The sequence below is a fragment of the Pseudophryne corroboree genome, chromosome 1 (assembly GCF_028390025.1).
Source record: "Pseudophryne corroboree isolate aPseCor3 chromosome 1, aPseCor3.hap2, whole genome shotgun sequence".
NCBI lineage: Eukaryota > Metazoa > Chordata > Amphibia > Anura > Myobatrachidae > Pseudophryne > Pseudophryne corroboree.
Window position 1 is genome coordinate 1072044186 of NC_086444.1, and position 12576 is coordinate 1072056761.

Consider the following 12576-nt stretch of genomic DNA (forward strand, 5'->3'; position numbering starts at 1 on the left):
GGGAGTGTATTTTAGCTTAGCTGAAGTGCAAACGGTTGTATTGCAGAGTGCCTACAAAAATTTTTTGTGTAGTTTCAGAGTAGCTCAAAACCTACTCAGCGCTTGCGATCACTTCAGACTATTCAGTTCCAGATTTGACGTCACAAACCCGCCCAGCGTTCGCCCAGCGACGCCTGCGTTTTTCCTGGCACGTCTGCGTTATTCCACACACTTCCTGAAAACGGTCAGTTGCCACCCAGAAACTCCCATTTCATGTCAATCACTCTGCGGCAAGCATTGTGACTGAAATGCATCGCTAGACCCTGTGCAAAACTACATCATTTGTTGTGCCTGTATGTTGCATGTGCGCATTGCGCCGCATACGCATGCACAGAACTGCTGTTTTTTTAGCCTGATCGCTGCACTGCGAACAAATGCAGCTAGCGATCAACTCGTAATGACCCCCAATATGACTGTAACAGCCCACTGGGTAGATGTATAGCCTCCCACAGCAACAACAGCAGCGGCACCAGTAGCAGCATCTCGCAAACACCAACTCGTTCCTAGGCAGGCAATGCTATGTATAACCACTTTCCTTAAGAGGCACACAGCTGACAACCTCTTATGGAAACTGAGGAACATCATCGCAAAATGGCTTACCCCAATTGGACTCTCCTGGGGATTTGTGATTTCAGACAACGCCACCAATATCGTGCGTGCATTACATCTAGGCAAATTCCAGCATGTCCCATGTTTTGCACATACAATTAATTTGGTGGTGCAGAATTTTTTGAAAAAAGACAGGGGTGTGCAGGAGATGCTGTCGGTGGCCCGAAAAATTGCGGGCCACTTTCGGCATTCTGCCTCTGCGTGCGGAAGACTGAAGCACCAGCAAACACTCCTGAACCTGCCCCGCCATCAACTGAAGCAAGAGGTGTTAACGAGGTGGAATTCAACACTCTATAGGCTTCAGAGGATGGAGGAGCAGCAAAAGGCCATTCAAGCCTATACATCCACCTACGATATAGGCTAAGGAGGGGTAATGCACCTGACTCAAGCGCAGTGGAGAATGATTTCCATCTTTTTTTACGTAAATTGTTTTTATTGCGAAAATAGACAAACAAGTTGTATAACAAAATTCTAACAGTAGGAGACAGAATCCTCACAACGCAGATATAGCAATATAGCACAGGTTAGACTCCTAAAATATAGTAAAACATTGTCCATTTTCAATCTGAGCAAATATATAGGGATAACATTAGAATATGAGAGTAGGAGAGGAAAGACTAGAAAGAAAGAAAAAGGAAAGAAAAGAATAGAGGGGAAAGAGAGAGGGTAGAGATGCTAAAGCTAGGAGTAGGTAAGCGTATTCCAGGTGAGCGCATGGGTCTCACAGCAAGTTAGAGGAGGGGTAAAGCCGCTAAGTGCTCCAAAATGCGATGGGAACTTATCCGAATTATTAGAGGGGAGATCTCTAAACAGACATATAAGTCCGATATACAGGTGTCCCCTTGAAATCATACCAGGGAAACCAGGTGGCTGTGAAGTTAACGGATCTACCCAAGAAGAAGGAGATAAGGTCCTCCATATCCAAAAAGTAATCAATCCTGTTAAACCATTGCTTGATTGAAGGGGGGGAGGTCGACCTCCAAAGGATCGGTATAACGGCCGTAGCCGCATTGCTAAGATGTCTCAGTAGTGAGCTCTTATATGTGTGGGCCCCGCCTGAAGTGAGGTTGAGGAGCCAAAACTCCGGGTTTTTAGGAACTACGTCTCCCAGTATCAATTCCGAACATGCAATGACTTCCCTCCAAAAGGAAGCTATAAGAGGGCATTCCCACCATATGTGCAAAAAGCTCCCCGGGCCTCCCTTACATCGCCAGCAAAGGGACGAGAGAGTAGGGAACATCTTGTTAAGCACTAAAGGGATCCTATACCATCTATACACAAGTTTATAAAGAGTTTCCATCGTAGATGAGCATAGGGAGCTAGCCTGGGTATTACGGAAAATAGATTCCCAGTTAGATTGTAGCGCCAACTGCGGCAATTCCCTCTCCCAAGAACTTATAAAAGCAGCGGGCTGCGGGAAGAGATCTTCCATGATAAGCACATAGATTTGGGATATGGTGTGTGTAGGAGGTCGTGGGGAAATGCACAGTTTTTCAAAAGCGGTAAGCTCTCTAGTTATGTCAGAAAGATTCTTGGAAGATGATAAGAAATGGTGAATCTGAAGAAATTTCCAAAAATCGGGATTCGGAATGTTCCAAAGAGATTGAATATCTGAAAATGAGCGCACCCTGCCCGAACTCACCAGCTGACCGACCCTGAAAAGCCCAACCCCGGCCCAAAAGGTGAAGGCCGCTCCTTGAAGACCCGGGATAAATTCAGAATTAAAAAGAAAGGAAGTTAAGGGTGACCATTTGGAGGATATGTGGCCTCTCAGTCTAAGCTTTCTCCATAATTTGAGCATGGGAGATACTGTGGGGTGGGAGACCTGCGTGAAGTCAGGAAGCCACGGCATGATTTCTATATAGTGTGATAGACAACCCTCTTCTAGAAGTACCCATTGTTTACAGTCTTTTGCTCGTGTCCATTCTAAAATTCTATTTAAATGTACCGCATGGAAGTAACTAGGGATGTGTGGAAACTGTTGTCCACCCTGATGTTTCCTCCGAAATAATATGTCATGTTTAAATCTAGGTGTGTTGCTGCCCCAAACGAATGCTCGGATAAGGCCCTGAATATCATGGAACCATCGAGGGGGGATATGTATGGGGAGGGTTTGGAGAAAAAACAATATCCTGGGTAATGCGTTCATTTTGACTACATTAATTCTGCCAAACCAGGATAGTCGTAATCTCCTCCACTTTTGGAAGTCTATGCGAAGCGTTTTCAATAAGGGGTTAAAGTTCAGAGGGAATATTTTAGATAGGTCGTTGGAAAGCATAACCCCTAAGTATTTCAGCTTATGGTCATGCCAAGTGAAAGGGAAGGAGCTTTTCAAACCCGCAAGCATATTAGGAGAAGTAGTCAGGTTCATTGCAATGGATTTGGAATAGTTTATCTTGAAATTAGAAAGGGCTCCGAACCTGTCAAATTCCGACATCAGATTGGGGAGTGAGATGACCGGGTTTGAAATTAGAGCGAGTAAATCATCGGCATATAGGGCCAATTTGTATTCATTCCCCTTCACTAGCAAACCAGAAATATTTTGATTAGCCCTTATACTTCTGGCTAAAGCCTCCATACATAAAACAAAAAGTAGCGGGGATAGTGGGCATCCCTGCCGTGTGCCATTTGAGATAGTGAAGGGGTCAGATAAGGAACCATTGATTTTAATTCTGGCAGAAGGAGTAGCATAGAGGGACAGAATTCTGTGGAGACAGGAGTTGCCCAGCCCTAGATGTTTCAAAATACCAATCAGAAAGTCCCAGTCCACCCTATCGAATGCTTTTTCAGCATCAGTCGACAGCAAGACTGAGGCGGACGTGGATTGGTTAGCATAATGAATCATACTAAGTACCTTAGACGTGTTGTCTCTGGCCTCGCGACCTAAGACAAAACCAGCCTGATCCCCATGAATCAAATCTGGCAGCAAAAGCTTCAGACGATTTGCCACTAGTTTAGCGAAAAGTTTTATATCTATGTTCAAAAGTGAAATCGGCCTATAGCTAGAACAGAGACTGGGGTCTTTACCTTCTTTGGGCAAAACTGTGACATGTGCTTCAAGGGATTGAGGAGAGAATTGCGATGATTCGGAAATGGCGTTAAAGGCTCTTGTAAGAAGAGGGGTTAATTTGTCTTTGAAAGCTTTATAGTAAGCAATAGTAAACCCGTCAGGGCCTGGGCTTTTGCCGTTGGGCGAAGAGACAATGGCTTCCATGACTTCCTCGGTAGAGAAAGGAGCATCCAAGCCATCTGCATCCTCTTTGGATAGTGCCGGGAAGTCTAGAGATCTCAGATAGGCCGAAACCGCTGCTTGATGGGACAATTTATCTGGCCTCCCCTTTGGCCCGGAAAGGTTGTATAGGTTGGAATAATAATCCTGAAAAGCTTTAGCAATTTTAAAAGTCTCATGTTGGGGCTGGCCTAAACTATCTTTTATTGAATGAATGAAGGTGAGTGCGCGTTGTTCACGCAGAGCCTTGGCCAGCAATTTCCCGGGTTTGTTGCCCCATTGGTAGTATCTGCTTCTACACTTTCGATAAGAAAACTTAACCCTGTCAGAGAGTAGTTTATTCAGATCGGCCCGAGCAGTCTCAAGATCAGAATAGTGTTGGGGGGTTCGGGATTTTTTATGAAGAAGTTCTAGGGATTTTATCTTGGATAATAAGTCTTCTCTAAGTTTTTCCCTCTGTTTTTTTGCGGACTGAGCCCAACTGAATGCACCCCCCCCTCAGAACGCACTTATGTGCCTCCCACACAGAGATTCTGGAGACATCATCCGTATCATTAGCGCTAATATAGGAGTTTATAGCAGAGTCAAGTTGAGAGCAGCATGCCACGTCTTGCAATAAAGAATCATTAAAACGCCATGACCATTGACGGCGTGCGTTAAATGGTAGACGTATCGTGAGGTTAACCGGGGCATGGTCAGACCACACAATTTGCCCTATTGAAGAGTCTGAAATTAAATGTAAATGTCGGTGACTCAAAAATAAATAATCAATTCTGGAGTACGTCTGATGGGGGTGTGAATAAAAAGAAAAGTCCACCTCCGAAGGGTGTGTCAGCCTCCATGAGTCAATCAGCTGGTGGTCAAGCAGGGCACGGCGCACCCTCCTATACTCCTTCTCTGGTCTATATGCCACCTTCTTAGAAGTATCATGAAGGGGGTCAAGAGTCCAATTTAAATCCCCGCCCATCACTACCACACCTTCAAATAAAGGCTCAGCTGCTTCCAAGACAGATGTCAGAAAGGAAGGCTGTTTAGTGTTGGGGGCGTAAACATTTAAAAAGGAAAAACGTTGGTCATGGATATCACACTTAACCAGCAACCCCCTACCCTCAAACAGTCTATGAGAGGAGACATCAAGGATAGGCAGGTGGCGGGCCAATAGGACTGCTACACCCAACGTTTTTCCGGAAGAGTTATTGGCCATAAAAACATGAGGGTAATAATGACACTTAAGTGATGGAACGTTACCAATCTTAAAGTGTGTTTCTTGAATAAGGGCAACGTCTACTCTCTCGTCTCTAAGCCATTTGAGGAGTTTAGATCTCTTCTCAGGGATATTCAGGCCTTTAACATTAAGAGTAGTTATACGTAAATAATCCGGACCTGTCATAATTTAAACTTTAACAAGTTCGCTAAAGACATCTCTACCATAGGAGTAAGGTGGGGAAGAAAAGGGACCTTAAGAAAGAACACAAACTTGGAAACGAGACAAGAAAAAGTATAGAAAGAGAATGCAATGCAGAAAGTCACATCGCAAAAAGAATCAATATCAAACCTTGTGGACAGCAATATGAGAAAAAAGACTGCTACAAAAAGGATGGGAGTGGAAACCTGTCACCTCCCAACCCAGAGAAACAGGGGATGCAGCATAGTGGGGGTCTTACGGGGGGCTAAGGACGGAGACCGTCCACAGTATAAAATATACTCAGTGTGAAAAAATACACCTAGGAATAAGGATGAATACAATTATGAAGAATATAGAAAGAGGCCGAAATACTGTGAAGAAACAATGTCATAGGTTAGGTTGGAACATCCTAAATATGTTTCAAACACAACGTAATGATTACAATAACATTTCACCTATCTAAGTAAACCTTAACAAAGCAGATCACATAATTTAGAGGCAAGTAGTAACACTAAAAGGAGGAGCCTAATATGCATCTGTAGAAACCGTGACTGATACATCAAATCAAACAAAAGATTTTCATCATGGAGGTTTCGAGGATTGCGAGCCAGAAGGAGGAGTCTCCCGGTTACGCGGGGATCGTACTTGTTGCCACAAGTCATCTGGAGGGATCACGGTTGTTATAGTAGGCTGATGGTGATAAGAGTCCCAGTCAGGTAACAATATAGGTGGTATGCCCAGAGTTGTGAGAAAAGCCGGTAAATCGGACGGGTTCGAGAGCACCGCCACTTTACCATTATGAGAAACCTGAAGAGAGAAAGGAAAGCCCCATCTATATTTCAGTTCAAGTTTCCGAAGGGTGTCAGTGAGCGGCTTCAGGGCTCTACATTGTTGCAAGGTTGACCAAGCCAAATCAGGAAATAACTGAATCTTGTCACCCTGGAAATCTATATTATCAACTTGACGTGCTTTCCTCATTATCTCCGCCTTCTGAGCATAATAGTGGAGTCTACAGATCACATCTCTTGGCCTGTCTGACGATAAGCCTCGAGGCCGGAGGGCACGATGAGCTCTATCAAACACAATTTCCCCATTTGGATCCAAATCAATAAGCTCACCGAAGATCGTGGTTAGTGCATTCGTCAAGTCAGCTTGCTGTACACTCTCTGGGAGCCCTCTTACCCTGATGTTATTCCGCCTCCCACGATTATCCATATCTTCAATGCGGGATTTGAGAAAGGTAATGTCATTCCTCTGATGAGAGATCACCTCTTGAAAATTGGATAGAATAGCAAAGCTAGACGTCTCGTGTCGTTCCAATACATCGACTCTGGTCGCAATTTGAGACATGTCCTGTTGAAGCGCCGTCACCTCACGTTTGATGGTAGACAGTAGGCGAGTCTCCAGAGCCGAGAAATCTTGCTTCGTAGGAAGTGATTTGACATGGGCCAGAATCTCGCTAATCTCTGCTGTCAGAGAGGAGGTTAACGGAGGTTGCGGGGTCTGGGGAGCCGTCATGTCGTCCACCGGAGTATGTGAAATCGGGGAGTCTGAAACAGGCAGAGCGGTGGCCGGACTCGTTACCGTTGTGGTCAGGAACTGACGTAGATCCGACGAATGATGGGACCCTGATTTTGGAGTCTCGTCTGGCTTGGTCTTGGCCTTCGATTTCTTCGTGCCTCTCACCATGAGATCGGTTTACAAAGAAAGGCGATGTGGTGTCTCTCTTACATCTCCCAGGTATTTAAAAAAAAATGCGCGGACTGTCGCCATGCAGTAGCCCCACACGTGGCTTTAAGGATACATCAGGCTAGGAGGAGCATCACCCAAACGACCACCGGGGGTCAGCACATTATAATATGGGACTGCGGTCCGTGACCCCAGTAAACTTCAGAGTATAAGTGCAGTATGCAGGGAATCACTGGAGGCCACTTAGAATCTATAGAACTATAGGAGGAGCCCCTCCCAAATTGGTATGTCTAAAAGAAACCCGCAGTAAACCCCTATGCACGTGGGGAGCGTCGCTCTCACTCCCTCAGGTTGTTTTATTGTAGTGTGGGCATGCAGCCCTTATCCAAAATGGCGCCTCCGCCCTCACTTGCAGTGCCTCTCTTGCTGGATGTTTAGAGGCCAGCCACACGGTTTTTCGTTGGTGGGAGCGGTAGAGCAGCGGTCCCTCTACAGCCGCGGCTCCCTAGTAAGGGGAGGAGGTGAGCGCGGCCCGCAGCACCCCCGGCGGCAGTCCGACGCGGATGCGGCCGTCACCCGCAGCGGGTCTCCGCCCCGGGTAGCGCCGCTGTAAAGGAGCTCACCGGACGTCCCTCCAGGCGGGGAGATGAGCGGGGGGGGGGACCACAGCGAAGACCCGCGAGTCCCGGAGCGTCCGCCAGCGCCGAGCGCCGTACTTCCGGTCCGGGCCAAGCAGGAAATCGAGGCCCCGGCTTCAGGTGGATGGGTGGGCCGCAACCCGCACGGGAGCAGGAGGCCCCCGCCGGCTCCGCAGTCCACTCCACCCCACACAGGGACACACTCTGGGTCAGTGGAAAGAGACCTGCCGCCAGCAATGACCCCAATCTGTCCAGGTAAGCGGGCGTCACTGTCTCCGGCTTCCTAAGGAGGGGAAGGCCGCAACCTGCAGGAACCCTTAAAAGGGCTCCCCGGCTCTGCAACCGAGACCCTCCAGTCCCAGGTAATATAGGGAGCAGGCACACTGGGTTATAGATGTTTTTAAACACTCAAAGTACTGTTTAAAGCTGGTAAAAGAGCAGGGCCAGCAGGAGTTCATAAAATTTACCTCCTCTCAGCTCACAAGCCTGGCCACGCCCCCCATGATTTCCATCTTGTGCAAGGTTCTCCAACCCTTCGAACTTGCCACACGTGAAGTCAGTTCAGACACTGCCAGCTTGAGTCAGGTCATTCCCCTCATCAGGCTTTTGCAGAAGCAGCTGGAGAAATTGAAGGAGGAGCTAAGACGGAGTGATTCCGCAAAGTATGTTGGACTTGTGGATGGAGCCCTTCTTTCGCTTTGCCAGGATTCAAGGGTGGTCAATCTTTTGAAATCAGAGCACTACATTTTGGCCACCGTGCTCGATCCTAGGTTTAAAACCTATGTTGTATCTCTCTTTCCAGCAGACACAAGTGTGCAGAGGTGCAAACACCTGCTGGTTAGTAAATGATCAACTCAAGCGGAACGTGACCCGTCAACAGCTCATCCTTCGATTTCTGCCGCCACTGGGGTCGCAAAGAAAAGGATAAGATTTCCTAGCCCACCCGCTGGCGGTGATGCAGGGCAGTCAGGAGCGATAGCTGACATCTGGTCCGGACTGAAGGACCTGCCAACGATTACTGACATGTCTGTCACTGCATATGATTCTGTCACCATTGAAAGAATGGTGGAGGATTATATGAGTGACAGCATCCAAGTAGGCATGTCAGACAATACAGTATGTATACTGGCAGGAAAAAGAGGCAATTTGGAGGCGCTTGCAAACTGGCTTTATTTTACTTAAGTTGCCCCCCCTCCAGTGTGTACTCCGAAAGAGTGTTTAGTGCAGCCAGTAACCTTGTCAGCGATCGGCGTTGGAGGTTACTTCCAGAAAATGTGGAGAAGATGATGTTCATCAAAATGAATTATAAATACCTCCGGGAAGACCTTTACCAGCAATTGCCTCCAGAAAGTACACAGGAACCTGTGATGGTGGATTCCATTGGGGACGAATTAATACTCTATGAGGACGATGTACACAGTGAAAGGGGTGAGGAATCGGAGGATGAGGATGAGGTCAACATCTTGCCTCTGTAGATCCAGTTTGTGCAAGGAGAGATTGATTGCTTCTTTTTTGTTGGGGGCCCAAACAAACCAGTCATTTCAGCCACAGTCGTGTGGCAGACCCTGTCGCTGAAATGACTGGTTTGTTAAAGTGTGCATGTCCTGTTTATACAACATAAGGGTGGGTGGGAGGGCCCAAGGACAATTCTATCTTGCACCTCTTTTTCTTCTTTGTATCATGTGCTGTTTGGGGACTAGTTTTTTTTGTGCCATCCTGTCTGTAACTGCAGTGCTACTCCTAGATGTGCCAGGTGTTTGTGCCGCACACTTGTGTCACTTAGCTTGGCCATGGAGCTACCTCATTGCACCTCTTTTTCTTCTTTGCATCATGTGCTGTAAGGGGACTATTTTTTTGTGCCATCCTGTCTGTAACTGCAGTGCCACTCCTAGATGTGCCAGGTGTTTGTTCCGCACACTTGTGTCGCTTATCTTGGCCATCCAGCTACCTCATTGCACCTCTTTTTCTTCTTTGCATCATGTGCTGTTTGGGGTCTATTTTTTAAATCTGCCATCCTGTCTGTAACTGCAGTGCCACTCCTAGATGGGCCAGGTGTTTGTGCCGCACACTTGTGTCGTGTAGCTTGGCCATCCAGCTACCTACTTGCACCTCTACTTTCTTCTTTGCATCATGTGCTGTTTGGGGACTAGTTTTTGAATAGTGCCATCTTGTCTGCCACTGCAGTGCCACTCCTAGATGGGCCAGGTGTTTGTGCTGCACACTTGTGTCGCTTAGCTTAGTCATACAGCCACCTCGGTGCAACTTTTAGGCTTAAAAACAATATTGTGAGGTGCTTAGAATAGACTGGAAATGAGTGGAAATTAATGTTATAGAGGTTAATAATACCGTAGGAGCAAAATTACCCCCAAATTCTGTGATTTTAGCTGTTTTTATTTATTTTTTCGAAAATCATCTAGATCCAAAACCAAAACCAAAACATGAAAGGGTGGTTTTGGCAAAACCAAGATAAAACCAAAACACGAAAGTGGAATTAGAACCAAAACCAAAACACAAGGCACAAAAAGTGCCCGCTGCACATTTCTTCAATATACAGTAATTCAAAAACAGTAATATAATAAATTAGGTAATATGATACTTATCTGTGGGGGCCCTCTCCTGCGACACCCCTGTACCTCCTCGCTTCTCCTCTTAACGATGGGTCAGCTGTCCCTTTATGCAGCAGGCTTCCGCAGCACAGATACTCACACTCACACTCCAGTGAGTGAATGGATCCCCAGTTTCACACACACACACACACACACACACACACACACACACACACACACACACACACACACACACACTCACGCTCCTGGGGGTCAGCAGCTCCCCAGCTGACACACACCAACTCTCTTACTCCTACTGCTCTATAGCTCCCACTCCACACATTCCTACTGCCTGTTAGGTAATGCTAAGTGGCTCCCTCACACACACACCCCGGAGCTGCAGCAGCACTTCCACCTGCTACCTGCTCCATACAGCGGCTCTCACAGACACTCGCACGGAGCAGCAGTGATTGCTCCTGCCATCTGCTCTGCCTCACAGCCTCCCTTTCACACTGTTCTCCATGGCACACGAGCTGCCATGTACTCTCCCGCTCCCTCACCTGCACCGCGCCGCTTACAGACTCACAGACCGATCATGGACTTCCGACTTCTGGTTCCGACTTATGACTTGTGTGTATGTGTGTGTTTCAGGTGCTGCACGTATATATGTGTGTGTCACTTGCGGCGTGTATTTATGTGTCTGTGAGGTGCTGCGCATGTACATATGTGTGTGTTTGTGTGAGGTGCTGCACGTGTACATGTGTGTGTGTCAGGTGCCACACGTGTACATGTGTGTGTGTCAGGTGCTGCACATGTACATGTGTGTGTGTCAAGTGCCGCGCGTGTACATGTGTCAGGTGACGCATGTGTATGTGTGTCAGACAGGGACGAATGGGCCAGGGCTGAAGGGCCGGTCCGGTCCACAGAGAGCCAGGAAGGATGCGCTCAGCGCAGCTCCCGGCTCTCTTGTTTGTCCCCCGCTGCCAAACATGCCCCTTTGCTAAGTAATATGGGGGCGTGCCGCAAGTCCACACTACCTGACTCGCAACACGCCCCCATTTGCGGTTTCCGTGCGCCCTTTACACGGTGCGCGTACCCTCTTTCTCGTGGGCATGCTTGTATGCCAGGGCTGGATGGAGTCCCCAGTCAGTCCCTAGTGGCAGATGCCCCGTGTGTACATGTGTGTATGTGTATGTGAAGTGCAGCACATGTAGGAGTGTGTGTGTGAGGTGGCTCGCATGTAGGTGTGGGTGTGAGGTGCTGCGCATGTAGGTGTGTATGTGAGGTTCCGCACTTGTATATGTGTGTTTCAGGTGCCACGCGTGTACGTACATGTGTGAGATACTGCGCGTGTACGTATGTGTGTGTGTTGTGCCACGCGCGCATGTAAGTGTGTGTGTCAGATACCATGCATGTAAGTGTGTGTCTTAAATTCTACATGAGTCTATATGTGTGTGTGTGTCTCAGGTACTGCATGTGAATATTTTGTCTGATGTTGTGTGTATATGTGTGTGTCAGGTGCTGCCTGTGTATGTGTGTGTCAGGTGCTGCATGTGTATATGTGTGTCAGGTGCTGCATGTATACATGTGTTTCAGGTGCTGCATGTTTATATTAATGTGTCTGATGCTGTGTGTGTATGCATCAGCTGCCGCATGTGTGTGTATGTCAGATGCTTTGCCGTGCGTGTATGTTTGTGTATGTGAGGGGCCGCCCGTGTACGTGTGTGAGGTGCTGTGCACATATGTGTGTTTGTGTGTCAGGTGCTATGTGTGTACGTACGTGTGTGAGGTAACGCGCGTGTGTGTGGTGCCACCATGCTTGTACATCCCTGAGGTAGCACACGTGCCTGTGTGTGTGGCAGGTGCTGTGCATATATATGTGTGATAAATGCTACGTGCGTGTATATGTGTGTATGTGTGTGTGAGGGGCCACACGTGTACGTGTGTATGTCAGGTGCCGCACGTGTACATGTGTGTGTGTCAGGTGCCGTGCATGTATGTGTGAGTAAGGTGCCGTGCATGCATATGTTTGTGTGTCAGGTGCCGTGCATGTATGTGTGTGTCAGGTGCCGCGCATGTACGTACATGTGTGAGGTACCGTGCGTGTACGTACGTGTGTTTGGTGCCACTGTGCGTGCATATCTGTGAGGTGCCGCACGCATGTGTATGTATCTATCAGGTACCGTGCACCTATATGTGTGTGTTAAATGCTACGTGCATGTATATGTGTATGTGTGTCAGGTGCTGCCTGTGTATGTGTGTATCAGGTGCTGCACATGTATAAGTGTTTGTGAGTGTCAGGTGCTGCTTGTGTATATGTGTGTGTTAGGTGCTGCTCGTGTATATGTGTGTGTGTCAGGTGCTACGCGTGTATATGTGTGTGTCAGGTGCTGCGTGTGTATATGTGTGTGTCAGGTGCTG